Source organism: Pseudophryne corroboree (assembly GCF_028390025.1).
Source record: "Pseudophryne corroboree isolate aPseCor3 chromosome 3 unlocalized genomic scaffold, aPseCor3.hap2 SUPER_3_unloc_9, whole genome shotgun sequence".
Lineage (NCBI taxonomy): Eukaryota > Metazoa > Chordata > Amphibia > Anura > Myobatrachidae > Pseudophryne > Pseudophryne corroboree.
The window spans coordinates 3,133,679-3,147,579 of NW_026967585.1; positions in this window are offsets into that span (position 1 = coordinate 3,133,679).

The following is a 13,901-nucleotide window of genomic DNA, read 5'->3' on the forward strand; positions in this document are numbered from 1 at the left end:
AACAATACTCTTTGTTCCGGATGGGCCAAGAAGGACTTGGTATCCAGATCTGCAAGAGATGCTCACAGAGGACCCATGGCCTCTGCCTCTAAGACAGGACTTGTTGCAACAGGGGCCCTGTCTGTTCCAAGACTTACCGCGGCTGCGTTTGACGGCATGGCGGTTGAACGCCGGCTCCTAACAGAAAAAGGCATTCCGGATAAAGTCATTCCTACGCTGATCAAGGCTAGGAAGGACGTGACAGCGAAACATTATCACCGTATATGGCGAAAATATGTTGCTTGGTGTGAGGCTAGGAAGGCCCCCGCGGAGGAATTCCAGCTGGGCCGTTTCCTTCACTTCCTGCAGTCAGGAGTGTCTTGGGCCTGAAATTGGGTTCCATTAAGGTCCAGTTTTCGGCCCTGTCTATTTTCTTTAAAAAAAGAACTGGCTTCTCTACCTGAAGTTCAGACATTTGTAAAGGGAGTGCTGCATATTCAGCCACCTTTTGTGCCACCAGTGGCACCTTGGGATCTTAACGTGGTGTTGAGTTTCCTAAAGTTACATTGGTTTGAACCACTTAAAACCGTGGAGTTAAAATATCTCACGTGGAAGGTGGTCTTGCTATTAGCCTTGGCTTCGGCTAGGCGTGTGTCAGAATTAGCGGCTTTGTCACATAAAAGCCCCTATCTGGGTTTCCATATGGACAGAGCGGAATTGCAGACACGTTCACAATTCCTGCCAAAAGTGGTGTCATCTTTTTATATAAACCAACCTATTGTGGTGCCTGTGGCTACTCGTGACTTGGAGGATTCCGAGTTACTTGACGTAGTCCGGGCTTTGAAGGTTTATGTAGCCAGAACGGCTAGAGTCAGGAAAACTGAGTCGCTGTTTATCCTGTATGCATCCAACAAGCTGGGTGCTCCTGCTTCAAAGCAAACTATTGCTCACTGGATCTGTAACACGATTCAGCAGGCTCATTCTGCGGCTGGATTGCCGCTGCCAAAATCGGTAAAAGCCCATTCCACAAGGAAGGTCGGCTCTTCTTGGGCGGCTGCCCGAGGGGTCTCGGCATTACAGCTGTGCCGAGCGGCTACTTGGTCAGGGGCAAACACTTTTGCAAAGTTCTACAAGTTTGATACCCTGGCTGAGGAGGACCTGGAGTTCTCTCATTCGGTGCTGCAGAGTCATCCGCACTCTCCCGCCTGTTTGGGAGCTTTGGTATAATCCCCATGGTCCTTACGGAGTCCCCAGCATCCACTAGGACGTTAGAGAAAATAAGATTTTACTTACCGCTAAATCTATTTCTTGTAGTCCGTAGTGGATGCTGGGCGCCCGTCCCAAGTGCGGACTTCTTCTGCAATGCTTGCATATTGTTATTGCTTACATAAGGGTTATGTTATAGTTGCATCAGGGTTGATCTGATGCTCTATTGTTGTTCATACTGTTAACTGAGTAAGTTTTTATCACAAGTGATACGGTATGATTGGTGTGGCTGGATGAGTCTTGCCCTGGATTCCAAAATCCTTTCCTTGTACTGTCAGTTCTTCCGGGCACAGTTTCTCTAACTGAGGTCTGGAGGAGGGACATAGAGGGAGGAGCCAGTGCACACTCAGAATCCAAAGCTTTCTTAAAGTGCCCATGTCTCCTGCGGAGGCCGTCTATTCCCCATGGTCCTCACGGAGTCCCCAGCATCCACTACGGACTACGAGAAATAGATTTACCGGTAAGTAAAATCTTATTTTCGCAAGGCTACACAGTAGTGAAGAAGATATCCGGTGAGTGTGAGACACCGAGCAGCCATCCCCGTGTGTCAGGAAGAAGAAGGACCCAGAGCCTCATCTCGGTGCCTCCACCTCACTCACTGACACATGACACATTGACCAGAAGATCCTGGAACTCACCAACAAGATCATTCAGCTGCTGACTGGAGAGGTGACTGCTGGGAATGGGGCATTATACAGTAACACCAGGGGACGTGTCTGGGTGACTACTGGAGAGGTGACTGCTGGGAATGGGACATTATATACAGTAACACCAGGGGATGTGTCTGGGTGATGACTGGAGAGGTGACTGCTGGGAATGGGACATTATACAGTAACACCAGGGAACGTGTCTGGGTGATGACTGGAGAGGTGACTGCTGGGAATGGGGCATTATACAGTAACACCAGGGGACGTATCTGGGTGATGACTGGAGAGGTGACTGCTGGGAATGGGGCATTATACAGTAACACCAGAGGATGTGTTTGGGTGATGACTGTATCACTGTGTGTGTCAGGTTCCTATAAGGTGTCAGGATGTCACTGTCTATGTCTCCATGCAGGAGGGGGAGTATATAGAGGAACACAGGGGTCTGTACAAGGACGTGATGATGGAGAATCACTGGCCCCTCACATCACTGGGTAAGAGGAGACTGTCATGTATTGTACAGGGGAGAGCAGGTATGGGGGCCCTATATACACACATCACCTGATAATCACATCTATACACTGTACTCAGTCACTGTGTGTCTCCTACAGATGGGCCCAGTAACAGAGATACCCCAGAGAGATGTCCCCGTCTTCTGTATTCCCAGGACTGTACAGAGGAGAATCACAGGATCCCACAGGAGGATCAGGTAGGTGGGATTTAGGGTCTCACCCAATATACCTCAGTGACTGTCACTATATAATCTGTAGAGGAGATGTGTGTCTTATACACTGATATTATACTGTTTCACCTCAGTTTAATCTGACTGTATGCAAATGTCATTAGAGTGTTTGTTTGTTTTTTAGGCACAACGTCTGTCTGATATTAAAATAGAAGGTACAGAGGTAGAAGAAGAGACGTATGTGACTGATATGAAGGCAGAAGATATAGAGGGAGAAGAAGAGACGTATGTGACTGATATAAAGGCAGAAGATACAGAGGGAGAAGAAGAGACGTATTTGACTGATATGAAGGCAGAAGATATAGAGGGAGAAGAAGAGACACATGTGACTGATATAAAGGCAGAAGATATAGAGGGAGAAGGAGAGACGTATGTGACTGATATAAAGGCAGAAGATATAGAGGGAGAAGAAGAGACGTATGTGACTGATATAAAGGCAGAAGATATAGAGGGAGAAGAAGAGACGTATGTGACTGATATAAAGGCAGAAGATATAGAGGGAGAAGAAGAGACGTATGTGAGAGGTGATCAGCAGTGTAAGGAGGAGGAGATCCCTACAGATATCAGCACAGGTGAGTAATAAACACTTATTACAGAAGTCATATATTCTCATTGCTCAGTCACTACAGCAATCTCTTATCCTACACCCTCCTCCGCCATCAGCCTTGTTCTCAGTTGGGTGTTTCTAACACAAGGCTATCCATGACAAATATCACATGTAGAGAGTTTTCTCATACGTCCTAGAGGATGCTGACGGGATCCGCAGGAGACATGGGCACATTAAGACTTTAAAAGGGGTGTGAACTAGCTCCTCCCTCTATGCCCCTCCTCCAGACTCCAGTTAGATTCTGTGCCCAGCGAGACTGGATACACTTAGGAGCTCTCCACAGTTTCTCAGAAAAAAGACTTTATTTAGGTTTATAATTTTCAGGGAGACCTGCTGGCTACAGGCTCTCTGCATCGTGGGAGTGAGGGGGGAGAAGCAGGACCTACTTCTGTGCGTTTAAGGGCTCTGCTTCTTAGGCTACTGGACACCATTAGCTCCAGAGGTTCAGATCACTTGGTGCGCCTAGCTGCTTGTTCCCGGAGCCGCACCGTCACCCCCCTCACAGAGCCAGAAGACAGAAGCCGGGTGAGTAAAGGAAGATCAGAAGACTTTAGTGATGGCAGAAGACGGCAGTGGGATCCGACGACACGCCTGTCGTTCCTGGGTATGATTCTGAATACAGAATTACGGAGAGTTTTTCTTCCAGTGGAAAAGGCTCTGGAAATACAGAACATGGTAAAACAGATTCTGAAACCGGCAAAAGTGTCAGTTCTTCCATGCACTCGATTGCTGGGGAAGATGGTGGCGGCCTACGAAGCCATTCTGTATGGCAGGTTCCATGCCAGGGGTGCTTCAGTGGGACCTGCTGGACAAGTGGTCCGGGTCTCACCTGGACATGCACCGGAAAATACTCCTATCTTCCAGGACCAGGATCTTCTTTCTGTGGTGGCTGCACAGTTCTCACCTTCTGGAGGGACGCAGGTTCGGGATTCAGGATTGGATCCTGGTAACCACAGATGCAAGTCTCCGAGGCTGGGGAGCAGTCACACAGGGGTGAAACTTTCAGGGAAAAAATAGGATTTTAATACCTACCGGTTACAGACCTAGTCTCTACAGCTACTGCTGGAAAATCGTAATTTTTACCTTATGTTCCCCCAAAACATAAGAAAACGCATCATCAAATGCAGTCCTTTCGGCCCAATAGATACCGAAGAGGAAGAGGCTCTGCCTTCCTTACTGCTAGAGGCAGGGAAAGAGGTAAAAGAAACCCAGGCTTCTCTGCCTCCCAAGAACAGAAGTCCTCCCCGGCTTCTGCCAAGTCCACCGCATGACGCTGGGGTTTCCCTGCGGGAGTCCTCGCCGGTTGGGGCACGTCTCAAGCTCTTTAGCCAGGTCTGGGTTTGCTCGGGCCTGGAACCTTGGATTTTAAAAATTGTGTCACAAGGGTACAAACTAAAATTTTAAGACGTTCCCCCTCGCCGATTATTAAAATCAGCCTTGCCAGCTTCTCTGACTGGCAGAGAGGTAGTGTGCGACGCAATACAAAAATTGTGTCAGAACCAGGTCATTATCACGGTTCCCCCTGCGCAACAGGGACAAGGCTTTTATTCCAGTTTATTCGTGGTTCCGAAGCCGGACGGCTCGGTCAGACCGATCCTCAACCTTAACCTAAATTACTTTCTGCAGAAATTCAAGATGGAGTCTCTCAGAGCAGTGATCTCCAGTCTGGAGGAAGGGGACTTTATGGTCTCCTTAGACATAAAGGATGCCTACCTACATGTTCCCATTTATCCTCCTCATCAGGCCTTCCTGCGCTTTGTGGTTCAGGATTGTCATTACCAATTTCAGACGTTGCCATTTGGGCTGTCCATGGCTCCGAGGATTTTTACCCAAGTGATGGCGGAGATGATGATTCTTCTTCGCATGCAAGGTGTCATGATTATCCCATACTTGGACGATCTCCTGATGAAAGCCAGATGCAGGGACAAGTTGTTACAGAACATTGCACTGTCCCTGAAGGTGTTGCAACAACATGGCTGGCTCCTCAACCTGCTGAAATCTCAGTTGATCCCTACGACCCACCTGTCGTTTCTGGGGATGAATCTGGACACAGAACTACAGAGAGTTTTTCTTCCGGAAGAAAAAGCTCTGGAACAAATCTTAAAATCAACCAGAGTGTCGATCCATCAATGCACTCGCTTGCTGGGAAAGATGGTGGCGGCATACGAGGCCATTCAGTTTGGCAGATTCCATGCCAGAGTATTCCAGTGGGACCTGTTGGACAAGTGGTCCGGTTCCCACCTACACATGCAACGGACGATAGTCCTGTCCTCAAAGACAAGAATATCACTGCTGTGGTGGCTGCACAGTTCTCACCTCCTCGAGGGACGCAGGTTCGGTATTCAGGATTGGATTCTAGTGACCACGGATGCAAGTCCCCGGGGTTGGGGTGCAAGGAAGATGGTCAAGTCAGGAGACTTGTCTCCACATAAAGGTTCTGGAATTAAGGGCCATTTACAACGGCCTTCTACAAACTGAACGCCTTTTTCAAAGTCGACCCTTCCTCATCCAGTCGGAGAATGTAACAGCAGTAGCTTACATCAACAGCCAGGGCGGAACAAAAAGCAGAGCAGCAATGACAGAAGCCACAAGGATTCTCCGCTGGGCGGAGAAACATCTAAGCGCTCTGTCAGTTATCTTCATTCCAGGAGTGGACAACTGGGGAAGCAGACTTCCTCAGCAGACACGATCTCCATCCAGGAGTCTTCACAGAAGTGACAAGTGGCTGGGGTACTCCCCAAGTAGACATGATGGCGTCTCGTCTCAACAAGAAACTCCAAAATGATTGCGCCAGGTAAAGGTACCCTCAAGCCATAGCGGTGGGCGCTCTGGTGACACCGTGGGTGTTTCAGTCGGTATGTGTTCCCTCCACTTCCTCTCATTCCGAGAGTGTTAAAAATTATAAGAAGAAGAAAGGTTCCAACGATCCTCATTGTTCCAGATTGGCCAAGGAGGGCTTGGTATCCCGATCTTCAGGATTTACGCATAGGAAATCCCTGGCTGCTTCCTCTACGAGAGGACCTGTTACAGCAGGGGCCGTGTCAGTATCAAGATTTACTGCGGCTACGTTTGACGGCATGGCGGTTGAACGCCAGATTCTAGCCCAGAAGGGTATTCCCAGTGAAGTCATTCCCACTCTTATTCAGGATAGAAAGGATGTTACGGCAAAACACGATCACCACATTTGGAGGAAATATATTTCCTGGTGCGAGTCCAAGAAGGCTTATGCGGAAAAATTTTTACTTGGACATTTTCTCCACTTTTTACAAGCTGGAGTGGATGCGGGCCTTAAATTAGGATCCATTAAAGTACAAATTTCTGCATTGTCAGTTTTCTTTCAGAAACAATTGGCCTCACTTCCTGAGGTGCAAACGTTTGTAAAGGGGGTGTTACACATCCAACCACCTTTTGTGCCTCCTGTGGCACCTTGGGACCTTAACGTGATGTTACAGTTCCTTCAATCTCACTGTTTGAACCTTTTTCAAAAGGTGGATTTGAAATTCCTCACTTGGAAAGTGGTCATTTTATTGGCCTTGGCATCTGCACGGCGGGTGTCCGAATTGGCGGCCTAGTCTCACAAGAGCCCTTATTTGATCTTCCATGAAGATAGAGCAGAGTTGAGAACTCGTCAACAGTTTCTGCAGAAGGTGGTTTCTTCTTTTCATATAAACCAACCTAATGTCCGTCTCCCTCGGCACAGTTCCTATAACTGAGGTCTGGAGGAGGGGCATAGAGGGAGGAGCCAGTTCACGCCCTTATTAAAGTCTTAAAGTGCCCATTTCTCCTGCGGATCCTGTCTATACCCCATGGTTCTATTGATGACCCCAGCATCCTCTACGAACTCAGAGAAAAGGATTTACCGGCAGGTATTAAAATCCTATTATTTATAAGTGCGCAAGCAGGACAGCATTTTCTCTTCTTTGGTGTTTTATTATTACAACCATGTCTAGTAATCCCACATGAGCGTCCATGTCTCCTCCAGTAATCCCACATGAGCATCCATGTCACCTCTAGTAATCCCACATGAGCGGCCATGTCTCCTCCAGTAATCCCACATGAGCGGCCATGTCACCTCTAGTAATCCCACATGAGCGTCCATGTCACCTCTAGTAATCCCACGAGCATCAGTGTCACCTCCAGTAATCCCCCATGAGCGTCCATGCCACCTCTAGTAATCCCCCATGAGCGTCCATGTCACCTCTAGTAATCCCCCATGAGCGTCCATGTCACCTCTAGTAATCCCCCATGAGCGTCCATGTCACCTCTAGTAATCCCCCATGAGCGTCCATGTCGCCTCTAGTAATCCCACGTGAGCGTCCATGTCACCTCTAGTAATCCCAGATGAGCGTTCAGTGTTGATCAAGCTCCAGTCTAAGCATCCTATCTTTTTTTTTTTTTTAATACACATAAAAATGATTACAGGTAAAACATGTCAGTTATAGAATTATATATTGTATCCTGTAACACCCTGGGTCTTGTCTACTTATTTTATATTTCTCTGACGTCCTAGTGGATGCTGGGAACTCCGTAAGGACCATGGGGAATAGCGGGCTCCGCAGGAGACTGGGCACAACTAAAAGAAAGCTTTAGGACTAACTGGTGTGCACTGGCTCCTCCCCCTATGACCCTCCTCCAGACCTCAGTTAGATCTTTGTGCCCGGCCGAGCTGGATGCACACTAGGGGCTCTCCTGAGCCTCCTAGAAAAGAAAGTATAGTTTAGGTTTTTTATTTTCAGTGAGACCTGCTGGCAACAGGCTCACTGCTACGAGGGACTAAGGGGAGAAGAAGCGAACCTGCCTGCTTGCAGCCAGTTCGGGCTTCTTAGGCTACTGGACACCATTAGCTCCAGAGGGATTGAACGCAGGACTCGACCTCGATGTCCGTTCCCGGAGCCGCGCCGCCGTCCCCCTTACAGAGCCAGAAGCAAGAAGATGGTCCGGAAAATCGGCGGCTGAAGACTTCTGTCTTCTCCAAGGTAGCGCACAGCACTGCAGCTGTGCGCCATTGCTCCTCATGCACACCTCACACTGCGGTCACTGATGGGTGCAGGGCGCTGGGGGGGGGGGGGGGGCGCCCTGAGCAGCAATAAAGAACACCTTGGCTGGCAAATATACACCATATATAGCCCCAGGGGCTATATAGGTGTAAATTAACCCCTGCCAGATTTCCTAAAGTCCGCCGAAAAAGGGGCGGAGCTATCTCCCTCAGCATACCGGCACCATTTTCCCTCACAGCTCCGCTGGAAGGAAGGCTCCTTGGCTCTCCCCTGCAGTCCTGCACTACAGAAAAGGGTAAAAAAGAGAGGGGGGCACATATTTTAGGCGCATTATAGTTATTCTATGCAGCTATAGGGGAAAACACTCTGTATAGGTGTCACCCCAGTGTATATAGTGCTCTGGTGTGTGCTGGCATACTCTCCCTCTGTCTCTCCAAAGGGCTTTGTGGGGTCCTGTCCTCTTTTAGAGCATTCCCTGTGTGTGTGCTGTGTGTCGGTACGGCTGTGTCGACATGTATGAGGAGGAAAATTATGTGGAGGCGGAGCAAATGCCGGTAAATGTGATGTCACCCCCTCCGGGGTCGACACCTGTGTGGATGGACTTATGGAAGGAATTACGGGAAAGTGTCAACTCCTTACATAAAAGGCTTGACGACATGGGACAGCCGGCAACTCAGCTTGTGCCTGTCCAGGCGTCTCAAAGGCCATCAGGGGCTGTAAAACGCCAGTTACCTCAGATGGCAGACACAGACGTTGACACGGATACCGACTCCAGTGTCGACGATGAGGAGACGACTGTAACTTCCAATAGGGCCACACGTTACATGATTGAGGCAATGAAAAATGTATTACACATTACTGATATTACCCCAGGTACCACAAAAAAGGGTATTATGTTTGGTGAGAAAAAACTACCAGTAGTTTTTTCTGCATCTGAGGAATTAAATGAAGTTTGTGAAGAAGCATGGACTTCCCCCGATAAGAAATTAGTAATTTCTAAACGGCTATTGGCAGCGTACCCTTTCCCGCCAGAGGATAGGTCACGTTGGGAAACACCCCCTAGGGTTGATAAAGCGCTCACACGTTTGTCAAAGAAGGTGGCACTACTGTCTCCGGATACGGCCGCCCTTAAAGAGCCTGCTGACAGAAAGCAGGAGACTATCCTAAAGTCTATATACACACACACTGGTGTTATACTACGACCAGCTATAGCCTCAGCATGGATGTGTAGTGCTGCGGTTGCGTGGTCGGATTCCCTGACAGAGAATATTGAGACCCTGGATAGGGACAATATTTTACTGACTTTAGAGCATATAAAAGATGCTCTCTTATACATGCGTGATGCACAGAGGGATATTTGCTGACTGGCATCAAAAGTAAGTGCAATGTCCATTTCCGCTAGACTGGATTATGGACTCGGCAGTGGTCAGGGGATGCCGATTCAAAAAGGCACATGGAGATTTTGCCTTATAAAGGGGTGGAGTTGTTTGGGGAAGGTCTGTCAGACCTCGTTTCCACGGCAACAGCTGGAAAATCAACTTTTCTGCCCCAGGTTACCTCGCAGCAAAAGAAAGCACCGTATTATCAAGCACGGTCCTTTCGGCCCCATAAGGGCAAGAGGCGCCTCTTTTTTGCCAAAAGGCAGAGGTAAGGGAAAAAAGCTGCAGCATACAGCCAGTTCCCAGGACCAGGAGTCCTCCCCCGCTTCCGCCAAGTCCACAGCATGACGATGGGGCTTCACAGGCGGATCTAGGTACGGTGGGGGCACGTCTCAGGAATTTCAGCACACAGTGGGCTCGCTCACAGGTGGATCCCTGGATCCTTCAGGTAGTATCTCAGGGGTACATGCTGGAATTCGAGACGCCTCCCCCACGCCGTTTCCTAAAATCTGCCTTACCAACAACACTCTCTGACAGAGAGGCGGTGTTACAGGCAATTCACAAGCTGTATTCCCAGCAAGTGATAAACATGGTACCTCTCCTTCAACAAGGAAAGGGTTATTATTCCACAATGTTTGTGGTACCGAAACCGGACGGTTCGGTGAGACCCATTTTAAATTTAAAATCCTTGAACAAGTATATCAAAAAGTTCAAGTTCAAGATGGAATCTCTCAGAGCGGTTATCTCCAGCCTGGAGGAGGGGGATTACATGGTATCTCTGGACATCAAGATGCTTACCTGCATGTCCCCATTTACCCTCCTCACCAGGAGTACCTCCGGTTTGTGGTACAGGACTGTCACTACCAGTTCCAGACGCTGCCGTTTGGGTTATCCCGGCACCGAGGGTCTTTACCAAGGTAATGGCCGAAATTATGATTCTCCTTCGAAAGAAAGGGGTTTCAATTATCCCGTACTTGGACGATCTCCTGATAAAGGCGAGGTCCAGGGAGCAGTTGCTGGTGGGGGTAGCACTTTCTCAGGAAGTGCTACAACAGCATGGTTGGATTCTCAACATCCCAAAGTCACAGCTGGTCCCCACGACACGTCTTCTGTTCCTGGGGATATTCTGGATACAGACCAGAAAAGTGTTTCTTCCAGAGGAAAAAAAAAAAGGGGTTGTCATCTCTAGTAAGAAACCTTCTAAAGCCAGGACAGGTGTCAGTGCATCAATGCACGAAAGTCCTGGGAAAGATGGTAGCTTCGTACGAAGCAATTCCATTCGGCAGATTCCACGCAAGAACCTTCCAGTGGGACCTGTTGGACAAGTGGTCCGGATCGCATCTTCAGATGCATCGGCGGATAACCCTGTCGCCAAGGACCAGGGTGTCGCTACTGTGGTGGCTGCAGAGTGCTCATCTTCTAGAGTTTTTTACCAACGCACCCTAACCTCTGGCGGGAAAGGGTACACTGCCAATAACATTTTAGAAATTATCAGTTGTTATCGGGGGAAACCCACGCATCATCACACACCTCATTTAATTTCTCAGATTCAGGAAAACTACAGGTAGTTTTTCCTCACCGAACATAATACCCCTTTTTGGTGGTACTCGTATTATCAGAAATGTGTAAAACATTTTTCATTGCCTCAATCATGTAACGTGTGGCCCTACTGGAAGTCGCGTTTGTCTCTTCACCGTCGACACTGGAGTCAGTATCCTGGTCGGCGTCTGCATCTGCCATCTGAGGTAACGGGCGCTTTAGAGCCCCTGACGGCCCATGAGACGTCTGGACAGGCACAAGCTGAGTAGCCGGCTGTCTCATGTCAACCACTGTCTTTTATACAGAGCTGACACTGTCACGTAATTCCTTCCAACAGTTCATCCACTCAGATGTCGACCCCCTAGGGGGTGACATCACGATTACAGGCAATCTGCTCCGTCTCCACATCATTTTTCTCCTCATACATGTCGACACAAACGTACCGACACACAGCACACACACAGGGAATGCTCTGCTAGAGGACAGGACCCCACTAGCCCTTTGGGGAGAAGAGGGAGAGTTTGCCAGCACACACCAGAGCGCTATATATATAAAGGGATAACCTTATATAAGTGTTTTTCCCCTTATAGCTGCTGTATTTTTAATACTGCGCCTAATTAGTGCCCCCCTCTCTTTTTTAACCCTTTCTGTAGTGTAGTGACTGCAGGGGAGAGCCAGGGAGCTTCCCTCCAACGGAGCTGTGAGGGAAAATGGCGCCAGTGTGCTGAGGAGATAGGCTCCGCCCCCTTCTCGGCGGCCTTATCTCCCATTTTTCTGTGTATTCTGGCAGGGGTTAAATTCATCCATATAGCCCAGGAGCTATATGTGATGCATTTTTTGCCATCCAAGGTGTTTTTATTGCTGCTCAGGGCGCCCCAGCGCCCTGCACCCAGTAGCGGATCTTGCCACGGGCAAGCAGGACTTTTGCCCGGGGCGCCGCCTTCCGGAGGGCGCTGGCGCCTTCCGGAGGGCGCCGCACCGTGGCAAGATCCGCCACTGCTGCCCGCTGTGTCCCCCGCCGCCTCTGCCCGCTGTCGTCCCCGTCCGCCAGTGTGAAGGGAACTAGACGCTATGCGTCTAGTTTCCCTTCGTGGAGAGTAACTGCTGAGCGGTGCGCGATGACGTCATCGCGCACCGCACAGCAAAGGTCCTCTCCATGAAGGGAACTAGACGCTTTCCCTTCGTGAAGAGGACCTTTTGCTGTGCGGTGCGCGATGACGTCATCGCGCACCGCTCAGCATTCAAACGGCCCTAGCAATGTACAGGGGGCGTAACTGACCGCCCCCTGTATTAGGCCACGCCCCCATTCCCTGCCCAGGGCGCCCTTGAACCGGCCCTGCCTGCACCCTCAGTGACCGGAGTGTGAAGTGTGCTGAGAGCAGTGGCGCACAGCTGCAGTGCTGTGCGCTACCTTGTTGAAGACAGGACGTCTTCTGCCGCCGATTTTCCGGACCTCTTCTGTCTTCTGGCTCTGTAAGGGGGCTGGCGGCGCGGCTCTGGGACCCATCCATGGCTGGGCCTGTGATCGATCCCTCTGGAGCTAATGTCCAGTAGCCTAAGAAGCCCAATCCACTCTGCACGCAGGTGAGTTCGCTTCTTCTCCCCTTAGTCCCTCGATGCAGTGAGCCTATTGCCAGCAGGTCTCACTGAACATAAAAAACTTTTCACTAAGCAGCTCAGGAGAGCCACCTAGTGTGCACCCTTCTCGTTCGGCACAAAAATCTAACTGAGGCTTGGAGGAGGGTCATAGGGGGAGGAAGTCATTGAAATCTCTGTACGGGGTGATGGTAACCCTATCTTTCCCTATAATACGGGGTTACCGTCACCCCGTACAGAGATTTCAATGGGATAAGGAGCCGGTTTTACAGAAAAATCCGGCAGGACTGAAAATAAACACAAAAGGAGCTGTAAACATTACTAATCCTTTTCTTTTTTACAGGTATTGCACTACAGTATTGCAACATTTAAATTGTTGCAAAATAGAATATATATTGTCACAAGCGCCTTGTTTTAGTATCTATTTGAATTGTTTATTTTTATTCAGGGCAGCTAGAACACTTAAATCCCGGCAACAGCGCGGTTATTCTCATTTCTAATCATAGGGGGAGGAGCCAGTGCACACCAGGTAGTTCTAAAGCTTTACTTTTGTGCCCAGTCTCCTGCGGAGCCGCTATTCCCCATGGTCCTTACGGAGTCCCCAGCATCCACTAGGACGTCAGAGAAATCTTATTTTCCATAATGTATTTTATTTCCAGCAGATGGACACACAAGCAGGAATATCTCAGAAGGACATCTAATGTTATCCCCGGATTGTGACATAAAAGATGATGACAGTAGACAGGATTCTCCAGGAGATAACTCCATTACCCCAATTATACATCCAGCTCTATCAGCTGATCCCTCTGATCCTGGGGAATGTTCTCCTGATCACCCTGATATTGGTGCATCTGTTACAGCTCTGACAGTAGATACAGTGTTTCCCTGTTCTATAGATGCCAAATGTTTTACACAGAACACAAACCGTATTACTCATCAGACAGCTAAGGCAGGTGAGAGGCCACTGATATGTTCTGAGTGTGGGAAATGTTTTACAAAGAAATCATATCTTGTTATACATCAGAGAAGTCACACAGGTGAGAAGCCGTTTTCCTGTTCTGAGTGTGGGAAATGTTTTACACAGAAATCAGCTCTTGTTACACATCAGAGAAGTCACACAGGTGTGAAGCCGTTTTCCTGTTCTGAGTGTGG